Source organism: Muscardinus avellanarius (genome assembly GCF_963383645.1).
Source record: "Muscardinus avellanarius genome assembly, chromosome: 18".
NCBI classification, from domain to species: Eukaryota; Metazoa; Chordata; class Mammalia; order Rodentia; family Gliridae; genus Muscardinus; species Muscardinus avellanarius.
The window spans coordinates 26,209,781-26,226,407 of NC_137804.1; positions in this window are offsets into that span (position 1 = coordinate 26,209,781).

Here is a 16,627-nt window from a genome sequence, read left to right on the forward strand (position 1 = left end):
GGTACTGGGGCTTGAACCAGGGGCATTCTACCTCTGAGGGACACTCTCAGCCCTATTTTTATTCTTTTATTTTGAAGCAGAGTCTCACTTAGTTGTGGAGGGCCTTGCTGAATTGCTACGGTTGGCTGTGAACCTGTGGTTCTTCTGTTTTAGCCTCCTAAGAACTAGGATTACAGGCGTGCGCCACCACACCCACCTTGGCAAACCTTTTAAGCCAGCTAATCTTCTCAGTCCTGTTGCAAAATGTTTAATTTTGTTATTCCCAAATTTTACTCATCAGAAAACAAACCCAATGGATCTCTGGTCGATGTCGATGATGATGGTTACTGTACTGAGTACTTACTGAGCCTGTGGCATTGTGGCAAGCACTACTTACATTCTTTGATTTAACCATAACTCAGTTCATTATTATAAACAGGCTATTGTTACACCTATTCCTTACTGAGACACTTAACTGAGGCTCAGAGAAGTCCATTAACGTGTTCAAGGTTAAACAGACTCAGGACTCAAATCCCATGAATGCTTCATCATTTAGCCAAGTTTTACAAGCATGGATGAGATATTCCTCTCCCCCTGCCTCTTTTTTGCTAATGGATACTGAACCCAGAGGCATCCTACCGCAAAGGTATACCCCCAAACCCATTTTACTTTTTTTATTTTGAAACAGGGTCTTGGTAAATCACTGAGAATCTCACTAAATTGAATCCTCCTGTCTCAGCCTCCCAGGTATTGGGATTACAGGAGTGCCACCATGCCCAGCTGGATCGAGATCCCTTTTAAAGAAACATTCTCATCGAACCCCGAGGTTAATTTAAATTACTGTCATTGTAATGATACTTTAATTGTATAAACAAAGCTGGTGATGTGGGATTGTTTTAAAGCTCTCATGCCTTCATATAGCCTGTATCAGTTTAGAAATTGAGTATACTTCATAATACTAATTCAAATTAACAACATTAATTTAGCTGCATTAACTAAACTGCTGCTTGGCTGGAATATGATGCTCATTATTCTGGGCGGGCTCTCTGGCAGTCATCTGGTCTACCCCACTGTGCAGTGAGAGATGACTCAGTTCACCCACCAGAGCCACAGTGCCCGCCATCTACAGCTTCAATTCACGCTGAGGAACTTGACATTGATCACCGTTACCTAGTGGGGACACAGTGTTGCAATCCCTAAGCCCCTCTCCTTTATTTTCTTACAGATTTATAGTGATTCCTTAGGGTCTGACTTAGAGATCAAACTCATATGGACATGTGTGCAAGAATATCCTTATGGCCAGCCATGGTGTTGCACACTTGTAATCCTCGCACTTGGGAGGTGGAGACAGGAGGATCGCGCAGGTTTGAAGCCAGCCGCGCTGGTTTAAGAGACCCTGTTTCCAAATAAAAATGTATAAAAATAGGTCTGGGAGTGTACCCTGGAGGTAGAAGGGTTTCCAGGAACCACACCAAAAAAAAAAAAAAAAAAAAAAAGAATATGATTTTTTGTTCGCACATTATCGCAATAGGAAAAAACCTTTGAGTTCTCATGAAAGTTGCAGATTCTTAAATAAACATGTCCACGGATCTGCCACCTATCCCCAGTCTTGACCCAGTTTAAAAAACTGGGTATTCTACCCGGGCATGATAGTATATACCTGCAATCCCATTACTGGAGAGGCTGAAACAGGAGGATCAAAAGTTTGCAGTCAGACTCAGAAACTTACTGACACCCTTCACAACTTAGTGAGGCCCTGTTTCAATATAAAAATAGAGATGTGGGTATTTGTAGCTCAGAGATACAACGCCTCTGGGTTCAATCCCCAATAGCATAAAACATCAGTATTAGCAATAACAGCAACCCCCCCTCAATTCTGGCTATTCTCTCTCTGATACTATACTCTGTCTGTCTTTCATAGGACTCTGTCCACCTGAGACTCCCCCGTCCTTCTCAGGCCCTCATCTGTATTCAGTCTCCAGAGTAGCTGGCAGCTCTGCACAGTTACAGCTGAAAATGTAACCCTGAGAAAGGTGCTCCAAGCCCTTTCAGACTGAGGGATTTGGTCCTCTGGCTTGTTAGGAAAAGACCACATTTAGATTAATTCTCTAGTAATATTTGTTGATGAATAGATTCAAACCATGTCCTTTGTTTCCTTTTTAATTTATTTTTCTGTTAGATAAATTTACTATTATCCGTGGTAAGTTACCATTTTTCATGAACAAGAAATTTGCCTCAGTTATTTGATGACTTAATGCACTAAATCTTTTTTTTTTTTTTGGTGGGGGGAGATACTTGGGATTGAATCCAGGGGCATTTTACTTTTGAGCTACACCTCCAGCTCTTTTTATTTATTTAATTTTATTTTATTTTACTTTGAAACATAGCCTATCTAAGTTGCTGAAAGTCTGGGTAGGTTGCTGAGGCTAGCCTTGAACCTACAATTCTCCTTTTTCAGCCTCCCAAATACTGATATTTTAGGCATGTACCACTGCACCTGACTTGATTCTTATTCAATGTAATTTCAGTTTTTGCTGTTTTATTTTTTGGGGGTGAACCCAGGAGTGCTCTGCCACTATGCTACATTCCCAGCCCTTTTTATTTTGAGACAAGGTCTTGCTAATTTGCTGAGGCTGGCTTTGAACCTGGGATCCTCCTGCTGTGGTCTCCTGAGTCCCTGAGATCACAGGTGTGTGCTGCTGGGCCTGGCTGTGATTTCGATCTTGGAACGGGCTTCTGAGTGCCAGACAGCACTGTGCTTTTGAACCTGGGAAAGGCTTAGCTGCGACTCCTCTTGTGGTTGTCAGGCATATTCCTGAGCCACCTGAGTTAGGCCTTAACATTTATTCTTTCTCTTCTTTCCAGAATATGTAGATAAATGCTTATCTCTGACAATTGCACATTTAAATCACTCTCTACCTCCTATAAAAAAGTATTGTTGTCCATTTTTATATCTTAAAATCATTGCTAATAAAAGCCAGGCTTGGTGGTGCACGCTTGTAATCCCAGCATTCGGGAGGCTGAGACCTGAGGATCGCGGTTCGCAGACAGCCTCAGCTACTTAATGAGGCCCTCTGCAACTCAGTGAGACCTGGTTTTCAAATAAAGAATAAAAATTTGGGCAGGGGGTATAGCTCGGAGGTCGAATGATCCTGGGTTCCATCCCCAGACCCGCAAAAAAAAAAAAAAAAAAAAAAAGTCTTTTTTGGGGGGGTGGGAAAAAATCATTGCTAAAATTTTCTTGTGTATGGGATTATATGTATATTCTTTTCTAGTGAAAGGGCATTTAGACATAATCCTCATATGTTATTGTAAATGCAGAGAAATTCTCTAAGTTTGGATTTTGGGGGGCAAAGGGAGATAGTGGTTATTCGTCCACCTCTCTGTCAATTTCTCTGGAACATCTGTTAGTTGACAGATTGAAGTTTTTTTCATGTAAGACCCAATAATTCCTGAATATTCTTTTTTTTTTGTAAGTACAGCTAAAGCTTTCCCAATTGACATTTCATGTTTGCAGATTAAAGGAAATGCACAGATGTTTTAAAACCGAATCTAAAAACCTTAGTTATTTATCTCCTCAGTGCAACCAGTATAATTTGTTCCATTTATGAGATTTTATGAAGCAGTGAATAATGTTGCTATAATCGGCATATTCTATTAACCATAACCATTTTTTAAATTTCATTTAGCATATCAAGTTTTTATTTTTATTGCTTATTGTTTGGGTTTTGCCATATTTTTAACTTGTAGATTTAGCTGCGTGCTTTGTAATAGTATGTTTCTTTAACAAAAGTTTTACGTTTTGCAGATTTAAATTTTATATTTTGAAAGATATTGGTAGATGCTGGGTGTGGTGGCACACACTTGTAATACCAGTGCTTGGGAAGCTGAGACTGGAGGATTCCAGGTTTGAAGACAGCCTCAGCAACTTAGTGAGGCTCTAAGCAACTTAGTGAGACTTACTTCCTTCCTTCCTTCCTTCCTTCCTTCCTTCCTTCCTTCCTTCCTTCTTTCCTTTTTGTGGTACAGGGAGTTGAACCCAGGAGCATTCTACCTCTGAGCTACACTCCCAGACCTATTTTTTATTTTGAAACAGGGTCTCACTAAGTTGCAGAGGGCTTCACTGAGTAGCTGAGTCTGGCCACGAACCTGTGATCCTCTTGTCTCAACCTCCTGAGTATTGGGATTACAAGCGTGCACCACCACGCCCGGCTTATGAGACCCTATTTCTAAATAAAAACAAAGTAGATGTAGGTGTATAGCTTGGAAGTAGCATACTCCTGTTCAATCCCTAGCAACACACACACACACACACACACACACACACACACACACACATAAAATATATTGATAGGACTTGAAATTTAAGCAGTTGAGATGGTTATTGGGAATAGCAGTCAACTGATACTTTGATAGACAAAGCCTGTACCTTGTATCCTGGAATATAGTCAGCCTCCTCGCTCAAGCACTTTGCCATAAAATTTGATCCATGGCAGCTGAACATGTAATCATGCTAAATCTGCACGTGGAAAACAGTAATTATAAAATGAGTTTGGAGGAAGTAGAGAGTAGTGCTGTGTGGCATAGGTGTGTGTGTGTGTGTGTGTGTGTGTGTGTGTGTGTGTGAATTACATAGTGCTTTTGGGAGAATAATGGGAAATCATTTTTGAGCATTTCTTCTGTGTCCAGCCGGGTGTGTGTGTGTGTGTGTGTGTGTGTGTGTGTGTTACTAGGGATTAAACCCAGGGATATTCTACCTCTGAACTACATCTCCAGCCCTTTTTATTTTATTTTGACGCAGGGTCTCACTAAATTACTGAGAGCCTTACTACATTGCTGAGGCTGTCCTGGAACCTGCGATCCTCCTCTCTCAGCCTCCCAAGTACTAGGATTACAGGTTTGTGCCACCAGGCCCGGTTGGACTTTTCTCCCATTCATATCTTTTATAACTTAAAGATGAAATAATTTATTGTTGGAACTTTCACTATCTTTCGACACCGAATATTGTAGTCTGTAGTTCTTTCCAGTTTTAAAAAATGACTACTATCATAAGAATTTTTAAAAGAAGGTTGAGTTTGACCCAAGAGTCTGGTAAGGCCAAGCGTAGTGAACTGAGAAGATTTTGAGATTGTTGGAGTTTGGGATCACTCTGTCATGCTCTGATAGCCGTGGGCTTGTCAAGGCTAGCTTTTATTGAGCAAAGCTGTGAACTGGGCATTGTGCTGAGCACTTTTCTTGTATCATCTCATTCAGTACTTTCCAAATCTCTATGAAAAATGGTGCTATTAGGCATATTTTTCAGGTGGAAAAAGCGAGAATCAGAAAGGGAAGTCATTTGCTTGAGGTTACATGTCAAGAAATTAGAAATAGGACTCCAAGCCAGTGAGGCTGGCATCGCAGCCTGCCGTGAGGCATGGCCGGTGCTGGGACCTCTGAGGCCAGTATCGGAGCCGGCCAAGGGGTTAGGCCGGTACTGGGGCCAGCGAGGCCGGCATCGGAGCCTGCCATAAGGCAAGGCTGGTACTGGGGCCTCCGAGGCCAGGATAAGAGCCTGCCGAGGGGTTAGGCCGGTGCTGGGGCCAGCAAGGCCGGCATCGGAGCCTACCGTGAGGCATGGCCGGTGCTGGGGCCTCCGAGGCCGGGATTGGAGCCTGCCGAGGGGTTAGGCCGGTGCTGGGGCCAGCGAGGCCGGCACTGGAGACTGCCATGAGGCAACGCCGGTACTGGGGCCTCCGAGGCCGGGATTGGAGCCTGCCGAGGGGTGAGGCCGATGCTGGGGCCAGCGAGGCCGGCATTGGAGCCTGCCGTGAGGCAAGGCAGGTGCTGAGGCCTCTGAGGCCGGGATTGGAGCCTGCCTTGAGGCAAGACCGGTACTGGGGCCTCCGAGGCCAGGATAAGAGCCTGCCGAGGGGTTAGGCCGGTGCTGGGGCCAGCGAGGCCGGCATCGGAGTCTACCGTGAGGCATGGCCGGTGCTGGGGCCTCCGAGGCCAGGATCAGAGCCTGCTGAGGGGTTAGGCCGGTGCTGGGGCCAGCAAGGCCGGCACCGGAGACTGCCATGAGGCAACGCCGGTACTGGGGCCTCCGAGGCCGGAATTGGAGCCTGCCGAGGGGTGAGGCCGATGCTGGGGCCAGCGAGGCTGGCATTGGAGCCTGCCGTGAGGCAAGGCAGGTGTTGAGGCCTCCGAGGCTGGGATTGGAGCCTGCCTTGAGGCAAGGCCGGTACTGGGGCCTCCGAGGCCAGGATAAGAGCCTGCCGAGGGGTTAGGCCGGTGCTGGGGCCAGCGAGGCTGGCATCGGAGCCTGCCATAAGGCAAGGCCGGTACTGGGGCCTCCGAGGCCAGGATAAGAGCCTGCCGAGGGGTTAGGCCGGTGCTGGGGCCAGCGAGGCCGGCACCGGAGCCTGCCATGAGGCAAGGCCAGTACTGGGGCCTCCGAGGCCAGGATTGGAGCCTGCCGAGGGGTGAGGCCGATGCTGGGGCCAGCGAGGCTGGCATTGGAGCCTGCCGTGAGGCAAGGCCGGTGCTGAGGCCTCCGAGGTCGGGATTGGAGCCTGCCTTGAGGCAAGGCCGGTACTGAGGCCTCTGAGGCCAGGATAAGAGCCTGCCGAGGGGTTAGGCCGGTGCTGGGGCCAGCGAGGCTGGCATCGGAGCCTGCCGTGAGGCAAGGCCGGTACTGGGGCCTCCGAGGCCAGGATAACAACCTGCCGAAGGGCTAGACCGGTGCTGGGGCCAGCGAGGCTGGCATCGGAGCCTGCCGTGAGGCGAGGCCAGCATCGGAGCCTGCCGTGAGACATGGCCAGTGCTGGGGCCTCCTAGGCTGGGAACAGAACCTGCCGAGGGGTTAGGCCAGTGCTGAGGCCAACGAGGCCGGCATTGGAGCCTGCCATGAGGCTAGGCCGGTGCTGGGGCCTCCGAGGCCGGGATTGGAATCCTGCCAAAAGGTTAGGCCGGTGCAGGGGCCAATGGCCAGCATCGGAGCCTGGCGTGAGGCAAGTTCACTCCTGCGGCCTCCAAGGCCGGGACCAAAGCCAGCTTAGGGGTTAGACCGGTGCCGCTGCCAGCGAGACCAGAACTGGGGCCTCCCATGAGGCAAGGCTGCTGCTTGAGCCAGCGAGGTCTGGATCAGTCCACTGAGTAGCCAGGCCACTACTGGGACCATCAAGAGTGGGATCGGTACTTGCAACGCAGCATGCACAGAGAAATATCGCAGAAAATATAAATGAGACGCTTCTCTTAATCAGCAATAACTAGGAGGAAAAGGGCAACAGGAAGAGGTTGAGCTATAGAAAGGGCCCTATAGTGAAGCAACTAATGTGACCAATCAGAGGGTATGTAATACTGGAGGACGGAGCCTCTTTAAAACGCAGGAGGTACATAAACAAATGTATCAAAGTAAATCGCCAAAGAAGCGTGGGATGGAGGGAGGGGGAGGGAATGGGATGGGGGCTGGAGGAGGGCTAATTGGATGATGTGTGCTTGTATATCCTCTCAAGTCTTGCACTCCAATGTGATTGATATATGACTACAATGCACCAATTTAAAAAATAAATTAATAAAAAATTAAATAAAAAATAAAAAAAATAAAAATAAAAAAAGAAATAGGACTCCAACCAGATCTGATTTTGAGACTGTTTCCATTTTAAAAATGCTATGTTTCACTAGGCACAGGGCACATACCTGTAATTCCAGTACTTGGGAGGCAGAGACAGGAGAATTGCAGGTTTGAGGCCATACTCAGCAACGTGGCGAGGCCCTATTTCAAAATAAAAGACCAAAAGGGCTGGGGACGTAGCTCAGAGGTACAACGACCCCAGTACCTACTACCACCAAACAATGTGTCTCTCCTCTCTAGCCATAATTACAAAATTGTCCCATAACTTCCATGCAAATGATTTCAGTGACGTGATGAAAAGGCCAAGATGCTAAAATACCAGCTTTCTTGTTTCAAATACATAAAGATGGTTTTGTGTTGTTTTTGTGTTTTTTGGCCTGGGTCAGAGGAGCCCCTGCTCAGGGACTCATACCTTAGTGGGCCCACCCTGGCCTCCTGTGACTGCAGCTTCCCCTAGGGGGCAGTCCGGGGCCAAGTCCAGGGCCCCACCTGGAGCCTGTGACTGGCATCCTGGAGTTCACTCCGGGTACCCACGGCTTGTGACCTCCCCTTGGGAGCCTTTGCCAGGTCTGTCTTCCTGAGGACAAACCCTGTTTCCAGTATAGCATCCTCCTAGGTCTGGGATTACCATGACCTACCTGTCTATGAGTTGACAGACTAGGTATAAATGGAACGCTGCCTGTGGATGAAATGCAGCTGTCACCTATTTTTATTTATTTATTTATTTATTTATTTATTTATTTATTTTTTCATTTAAAAATATTGTAAAGCAAAATTTTAATGTTTTAGTTATATAACCAATCATTTCTAATTATGTTGTTCTTTTTTTTTTGCTTTTCATTTATCTTTATTTTTTTTTAACAATTTTTTATTGAACATAAGTAGTATACATTTATACTATATTTGGTGCCATTTCCCCCCCGCCCCCTTCCCCCCCCCACCAATGGTTGTCCAGGTTAACCATGTCTTATTCATAATTTTACACATGTTCAGGTGTAGACCCTCATTAATCCAGATCGGCCTTTCTCCTCTCCTATCTTTCCATTAAAACTTAGCTAGTATTTCCCCTCTAATATCTGGGGTCCTACTGGTATCCTTTGTGTTTCCTAGTTTGGGCATATTAGAGGAAACGTGTATCTTCTCCTTCTGTGCTTGGCTGATCTCACTTAACATGATGCTCTCCAGGGCTTTCCATCTTCTTGAAAATGATATAATTTTGTTTTTCTTTATGGCTGAATAGAATTCCATTGTGTGTATTTCCCACAGTTTTGCTATCCATTCATCTGTTGATGGTGATCTGGGTTGGTTCCATATTTTGGCTATTACAAATTGTGCTGCTATGAACATAGGTATGCATATGTTGCTGTAGTTCTCTGAATTCAACCCCTTTGGAAAGATACCCAGGAGTGGTATAGCTGGATCATATGGTGGATCTATTCCCAACTTTCTCAGGAATCTCCACACAGATCTCCATAGTGGCTGAACTAGTTTGCACTCCCACCAACAGTGTAAAAGAGTTCCTCTTTCCCCACATCCTCGCCAGCATTTGTTGTTGTTTGATTTCTTTATGCTTGCTACTCTGACTGGGGTTAGATGGAATCTCAGTGTAGTTTTGATTTGCATCTCCCTGATGGCCAGTGATGAAGAACATCTTTTCATGTATCTATTAGCCCTTATTTTTATAGTTTTATTGGAACACAGCCATTTGATGCTAAATCATTTATGGCTGCTTTTTGTGTGTGTGTGTGTGTGTGGTACTGGAGATTGAACCCATGGGCATTCTACCTCTGAGCTGCACCCTCAGCCCGATGTTTTATTCTTTATTTTGAAAGAGTCTCACCAGGTTGTGGAGGGTCTCACTAAGTAGCTACGGCTCGCCATGAACCGCGATCCTCCTGTCTCAGCCTCCCACGTACTGGAATTACAAGCATGTGCCAGCACATCCGGCTATTTATGGCTGCTTTTATACCAAAATCACAGAGTTGGGTAATTGTGACAGAGACTTAATGCTCTCCCCCAAATTACCATTTGGTCTTTTACAGAAATAAAACTTTCTCCTCTGCTGGGATAGCTGGAGATGGGCTGGCACCCAAGCTGCAGAGTTCATGTGTGTGAAGCCCTGGGTGTGTTTGAACTAGGGGCAGGGCAGATGGGTATTGGCTGAGGGCAGGCCCTTCCCATCTTTACCTTTGTCTGGGTAGGAAGATGTATTTTACTTACTAGTTTGCTAGTTAAGAGTACAACTTTAAAAGCTATGGACATACGCTGCCTGGACCTCCGTCTGTACTCTTGCCCTGGGCTCCACAATGTTAGACCAAACACTAAAACCTGGGGCACAGTGTGGGATTTTACAGTAGGAAGGAAGAGAGACCCCAACAAGTAATCACCCCAGTTAACTGGAATTCAGGGTGTGTGGCAGTGTCGGGTGTGGCAGTGCCTTGAGCTGTAGATGGATTACTGGACATAGACTTTGGGGACGTGGGGAGTGTTTGAAGTCCTGATTCTGTGTGCCTGTTTTATAAAAGTAGTTCTGCTCAATTATGGTTTACCTTTATCAGCCAGGCATGGTGGCACATGCCTATAATCCCAGTACTTGGGAGGCTGTGAAGGGATTACAAGTTTGAGGCCAGCCTCAGCAATGTAGTGAAACCCTATTTCAAAATTTAAGAAATGTTAAAAGGGCTGGGGGGTGTAGCTTAGAGGTGGAATGCCCTTGGGTTTGATCTCCAGTACAAAAAGAATAAAAGAGATTCACCTTTATCATATACATTATAAATTAATTGCAATTGAATAAAATAAATAAGAATAAACAGATTAAAAAAGAAGTTTACTCAAACTTTGGTCTCAGTTTCATTTGTTGAAATTGGTCCCCAAGTGCTGGAACCTAGCAGCTTAGCTAGAGCTTCTAGGGTTCCCCAAAACGTTCCTGACCTTCCCCACCTTTCCTCGTCTTCCCCTCCTTTCTCCCCTGAGCTACACTGTCTCAAAGAAAGAGGACAAGGCTTTCATTCTCTCCTTGGAACCTGGGATGGGTCTTCTCAGCCAGGCCACAGTCTGATGGTGTCTTGATGCCACAAGGTGTGGCTGTTGAGGCTGGTCTTCCTCACGTGGAATGATGTAGCAGGTGCCTCTGTGGCCCCACTGTATGGTCTTACAAGGGAAGGCCAACCCAATCTCCTAGTGGCCAAGCTCAGACACAAGTGTGCCATGTGTGCTGGAGCAGATGCTGTCTATGCCCTACCTGCATCTCCTTGGCACTCCTGGTCTTTTTCTTGGCTTACATATAGGGCAGGTTGGAATTGATGGGGGAACAGCCATCAGCCAGTGAGGGATGTGTTCTTTGCCTTGCTGGTGATATAGCCAGGAGGAGGTTCTACTCTGTCTTTCAAAGCTCCTTCAATAGATTGCCCCTGGGTCCAATCCCTAGTACCACTACCAAAAACTAAACTAAAATTAAAACCCTTCTTCAACAAGACAGAACCCTGCTGCTCACAGCAGAAACCTCCTAAAAGATACGTCCCATACTGATTTCCTTCATTTCCTTAAGTGCTAAGTTATCCTCTCCTTACTTCATGGTACTACCTTCTAAATGAACCACCTGCATCCTGAACTTTGCCTCAGCATCTTCTGTGGGGAACCCTGCCTAGAATGCATGGATGTCCCCATAGGTCCCAGCCCTGTGCCCAGCATTATGCCCAATGCACAGGCTCCATACAGCATGGTGGGTCTCTAGAAGCTTCCACCCTCACTCACATGCTTTGTCCATCTGGGGTTCTCCATAGCTACCAGGATACTTGTTTTGAGCCTAGACTCCCACTTATCTTGAATAATTATTAATTTCTGGGCATTCTAGGCTTTTCTGTTGGCCATGTTCATACCTTCCCCTAGATCTCACTTGAGTCCTGAGTACCTGGGTATCAGTGACCTCCCTCCCAGAAGGCTCCAGGGTCCTTGCGATAGAGTTTCCCAGTTTGTAAACCAAAAGATCTGAGGAGGGGCAGCTCGGAGTGGGTTATCAAAGGTTTTCTTACACTTTCACCAGAGGACCCATGCTACCTGGTTGCCCTCCTTTAACTGAAACAAGAGATCCACTCACATGACTCTTGACAGTGCGGATAAAGTCAACTTTAAAAAATATCATCCTTCTCATCCCATGACTAAACAAAGAAAGCATTATGCTTTGAGAGACGTTCTATAACCGAGGGACCTGATTTGTGTGTCGGTGGACCTTGTGGAAGGTGTGTGATCAAAGCTGTGATCTAGCTGGTGGCCAGGCACTGGCCCTGCAAAGAGGCTGGGAAGGGGCTTGCGCATCTGAGTGACAGAGAGACAGGGTTGATGAAGGAGAGAGGGGCAAGAGGAGGAAGGCACTGTTGGAAGCAGCCTGCAGGGCCTCTGGCCTCTGGAAAGATTTTGGCCTTGGGTACAGAGCATCGGCAAGCTTGGAAGGGATTTTAGTGGGTAGGGGAGTTATTTTGTTATCACCCTTGTATCTTAAAACAGTTTGACTGGTGTTTTGAAAATAGGGTAGAGGATATTAAGGAAAGGGGAGATCCTCTAGGGCCAGCTCACGCCAGAGTCACACTAGTGCAACAGGCTGGTGATAGCAGATTTGAGAACAAGGAGACAGATTTGAGGGAGATTTTGGAGGCAGGACTGGGTGATGGACTTGAAGTGGGTGTGAAGGAGAATGAATTCTTATTTAAGATCTTTTATGTGGGTAGAAGTGATAAAAATATTTAAGTGCTTATAGGGGCAAGCATGGAAAGGGCGAATCAGACTGAACACAAAGTAATAGGGAGGGGCTGTGGCAAACTGGAGGGTGCGAGTCCTCGCTGGGAGGGCAGGCTGGTTGGCTCCAACCCGGCACTGCTTTGGTGGGAAGTGGGCCTGACATTTTCAGGTTTTCAGATTTTTTTCAAAAGAAGCCAGAATCTGGATCTTAATGTGAGATGTCTGTTTCTTTCTATTTGGCAACTAGATCAAAATTCTAAACAACACTGTGTTGGCCATATATAACACATCTGCAGACAGCGTCTGTGTCTGGGTGGCTGCTTCTTGCTTGAGATCTGTTCTCTACCAAATCTTCCTCTAGAAGCGTTTTTAGAGTTTAAAATGCTTATTTCTGTAGTGTGTGACACAGAATTTATAAAAAGTTGGGGAGGCTGATCAGAAAAAACGAGTAATATTTAAGTTGGCTAACTCTTGGGAGGTGGCGTTGATCTCGGCTCCCAGGGTCTGTCAGCTGGGCTCGGGTGATGGTTAAGCCTGAGATCGGTGGAAACAAACTTAACCTCAGTTAGAGCAGAGAGCAGGAAGTGCTCCTCTCTTAAAATAGACCATTGCAGACCATGACAGCCTGAGACACTCGAGGCAGACAGGATTCAAGGTTCTCCCCAGCCTTCCAGTTGGAGTCCTTAAACCTTTTAAGACCGTAAGTGGATGAGTATATATTTTATTTATGAATCCATATGCAATTAGAGAAAGCATTCTCATAGGTTCATAAAACCATGTTTTATTTTATGTAAGCTTTAAATGCAATTTACTCTTGGACTTCAAATTATATTTATGAGGTGATCTTTTCTTGGTCCTGGGACTTGAGCCCAGGTGCATTCTACCTCTGAGCTACACCCCCAGCTCTTTTTAATTTTTTTTTAATTGGGGTGTTGTGAAATTGTTGAGGATATCACTAAGTTGCTTATGCTGGCCTCAAATCTGCAATCCTCCTATTTCAGCCTCCCAAGTACTGAGATTCCAGGCATGTACCACCATGCCCTGCTCATGGATACTTTTTTTTTTTTTTTTTGGTGGTACTGGGGGTGGAACCCAGAGGCTTTCTACCTCCGAGCTATACTCCCAGACCTTTTGTATATTTTATTTGGAAACAGGGTCTCACTAAGTTGCTGAGAGCCTCACTAAGTAGCTGAGGCTGGCTTCGAACCTGTGTGATCCTCCTGTCTCAGCCTCCCAAGCACGGGGATTACAAGTGTGCGCCACCATGCCCGGCCATGGGATACTTTTAAGGGGAAAGTGTTGTGCAAAGGTCATTTCTTTGGTGTCATAATTTATTTGACGTCAGCAACATTTTTCTGTTTCTGTACACAGTTTGATCTAATTAACAATTTATTCTTCTTAGTACTGCACGTCACATAGGTGTGTGCGTGACAGGTAAAGAGTTTATAAGAAAGTCTTGTGATGGAGCCTACTTTGGGTCCATAGTAGTACTTAAAACAATAACCTTTTAACTGCTACCTTATTTTTCTAAAACAAATTTATAGGTGAGTGGAAAAGCTTAAAAACAGTTTTCTTCGAGCCAGTAAAGAAAAGTAGAAGACAACATCATCATCATCGTTTTTTGTACTGGGGGTTGAACCTAAGGGCATTCTACCTCTGAGCTATACCCCCAGCCTATTTTATTTTTATTTTTATTTTGAAACAGGGTCTCGCTAAGTTGCTGCAAACCTTCGATCATCCTGTCTTAGCCTCCTGAGTGGTAGGATTACAGGTGTGTGCTACCATGCCTGGAGACATTATTACATTATTGATTGCAGAATAAAATTGATCTTTTTGTTCTTTCTCAGAGATTTATTTTAGAAAATAAAAGAAATCAGGGTGGATGAGAAATTAGAAGACAACAACCAAAAAAAGCCCAAGTGTCAAAACAAGTACCTTAAAATATATCGGGGAACTCAAACACAGCTGGGCGGAAGGTGGAGGGTGCGAGTGACTCAGTGGGACAGGTGATCATGCGGTTTGGGGGATGTGAGAGCCACAGGACCTCGTCTCCAGCTTACCTTGCAGCCAGACCTTTGCTTCATAAGTGCAGTAGCTTTGAGGGCAAAATGGTGCCAGGAAATCATCCTTGCTCTTTATATATTTGGTGGAAGAAACTCACTCCCAAATAAAGCATTTGTTTAGGGTGCTTATTAAAATGTATTGGTAAGAAGCAGATGTCTGAATCAGGCAAGGTGGCACCTGCCTATGATCCCAGCTCCTCAGGAGCCTGAGGCAGGAGGATTGCAAGTTGGAGGCCAGCCTAGGCCACTTAGTGAGACCCTGTCTCAAAAAAAAAAAAAAAAAATGCTGGGTTGTAGCTCAGGGGTAAAACGCCCTGGGTTCAATCCTCAGTGCCAAAGGTGGGTAGGGGTGGAGTGGGGAGAAGCACATGTATACTGATGAGGGGATTATTCTGTTATCATTTTGATATTTTCTGCATTTCATTTTTGATTTAATAAGTTCTATGGAATTGGACATAATATCTCTTGTTCAACATGATCTTGGTTAATCATTGACTTGTTTCCTCAGCTGCTTGACAAAGACCTAGGCCCATGGCTTACTTGTATTTCTTTTGATATTCTGGCTTCTTTAGTGAGGTTTGAAAAGTAGATAATTATGCTAATTTCTTAGCCTAGTGAGTCAAAACTCCAGTTGTTGTTGTTGTTATTGTAGTATTGGGGATTGAACCCATGGGCATTCCACCTCTGAGCTACACCCTAGCCCTATTTTGTTTTTTATTTATTAATTAAATTTTTTTGTGGTAGTGGGAATTGAGTCCTGAAGTGTCCTACCTCAGAGTTATACTCCTAGCCCTATTTTATTTTGAAACAGCGTCTCACTGAGTTGTAGAAGACCTCACTAAGTTGCTGAGGCTGGCCATGAACCTGTGATACTCCTGTCTTAACCTCCCAAGTACTGGGATTACAGGCATGTGCCACCATGCCCAGCCAGTCATTATTTTTAATCTTCTGTATTTCCCTATTAAAGATCAATTCTAATTTGGGTGAAGGGTCCGTTTCATGTTCCTGTCCTTAAAATTATACCTAGTTCCTTTAACTATCTTCTCAACCCCTGTTGGATCTGAGATGAAGAAAATTCCATCTGAGAAAGTCCATCCTAGGGGGCGAACCTCTCATGGACTGAAGTTATATCTTATCTTAATTACTACTGTAGCCCCAACATTAAACACTAGGGATTGAGCTGACGCTAAAAAGTATTTATTACATGAAGAACTATGTTTTGTAAAAACTTTCAGGTATCCTGAAAAGAAATTCACCTGTCAATTAAACTTGAGGAAAGTTACATTATATAGTAAATTTTGGGGTGTTCATAGTGTACATTAGGGTTCAGATACATCTGGATATAAAGTCAAAATACCATCAGCCTTCTTTATTCAAACATTGATCAAACTATTCAGAAATCACCAGATGCAAGCAGAAATGGAATGGCACAGTATTGGTACTAATAAATAATTCCTAAGATGTAGTTACTCCATGTGCAGTGCTGAAAGCCTGCAGAGATTTTGAGTAGCTTTAAAGAAAGATGGTGGCTTTTAAGAATGTTGAGAGTAAAAAGGAGTATTTATAGAGGAAAGATAATTAAGGTAAGCATGTGAGCATAAGTTGCTTCATTTTAATTTTGTAATCCAAATTTTAGAACTTTATCCTAGGGAAGTAATAAGAGCTTTATTAATCAGAATATTAATAAAAATCTTTTCAGTCAAATACTATATAGATATTATCAACTATAATATTAATGATGCTATTCCATTAAAACATTTAGTTTATATATCTCATATTAGGTGATTGGTTAAATAAAAAAATAGATAACCAGTCAATGAAATATGACTGGTGTCTGGTGTCTCTGGTCTGCCATCACGGTGCCATTGTTGGCTAGGGCACGCTGGTTCTTCTTCCTGTGGCCTGTCTCTCATCTTCCAAGGCCTTTCTGTACAGCTTCTCTATCAGTGTACTTGGACTTTCTTTTATCATGGCAGCTGGGTTTTAAGAATAGAATAGAAACAGGAATAGAAACAGTTTCTATTCCTGTTTAAAGCAAGGCACAGAGTTAGAATAGTGTCATGTCCTTTTACTTTTGTTGACCTAAGCAGGTCATAAGTCTAGTTCAGGTTTTTTTTTTTAAATAAATTTTTATTGGTGCATTGTAGTCATACATCTTAATGGAATAAAAGACTTGTGGAGATGTACATGCACACATCTCCCAGTTTGCTCTTACCCCATCCCCATCCTGTTCCCTCCC